Source organism: Phytophthora parasitica (assembly GCF_000247585.1).
Source record: "Phytophthora parasitica INRA-310 unplaced genomic scaffold supercont2.65, whole genome shotgun sequence".
In the NCBI taxonomy this organism is placed as follows: domain Eukaryota; phylum Oomycota; class Peronosporomycetes; order Peronosporales; family Peronosporaceae; genus Phytophthora; species Phytophthora nicotianae.
Genome location: NW_008649051.1, coordinates 76,775 through 77,649, shown reverse-complemented (window position 1 = coordinate 77,649; position 875 = coordinate 76,775).

The following is an 875-nucleotide window of genomic DNA, read 5'->3' as shown; positions in this document are numbered from 1 at the left end:
GGAAATTTCACGTTGATAGCAAACGGCTCTTCTAACTAACAAAACCAACCTGGAAACAGCGGTTTGCTGTGGGATGTACTTCCGGTCGAGACGCCCAGACAATCCTGATGGTTCTCCTCCTTATACCATGACTCGTTCTTTTATGTACCCTCTACCTCTTTCTGCTGGCTCGACACGTCGGGCTTCATTGGGAGGGGGCACTTCTAGGATGGCTCGTGGAATCGTTGGTTTAGTCCAGGGTTTAATAATTTTCGCGCATGGAAACAGAGGGGGTTGGATGCAGGCCGGCAACTGGTCACCATCATCTACAAACAAAATACTGCTGAAACGGATAAAACAGGATACATGTACCTCACTTTATGTACATGTTTACGATGTAGGTATACAAATGAACAAATTTTGTACGAGTTCCTCTAGACTTGAGCCGCATTTTGCGATATTCTTCCTTTTGTGTGTCGTCCTCGTATCTACCGAGTGGATCGTCGGGGTGCTATCACATTTGACTTCTGATATGGCGTACAAAACCGTAGCTTTGCTCCCCTTTGAAATATACATGTAAAGGTAAATAGACCCTTCCGTGTTATCAACGAAAAATATTGTAATAGGACAAACCTACGATTTAGTGACTTTTCTCATGGCCGTAATGTTGAACTTGAAAAAACTACAACTCAAATTTCTCATTCAAAGGCGGAAAACTCCAATCAAAGCGAGTGTATTCAGCAAGCTCTTGCTGCTTGAACGTTTATACTAACTCCTGATATCGTGTGTGAGTGTGGCATTGCCTCCAATCGGATTCGATCTCGAACACAACTTCTCTCTATCCGCTTTTTTTTTTTTACTACTTTTAACTCAAAGTGTGTTCATGAGTTGCTTGG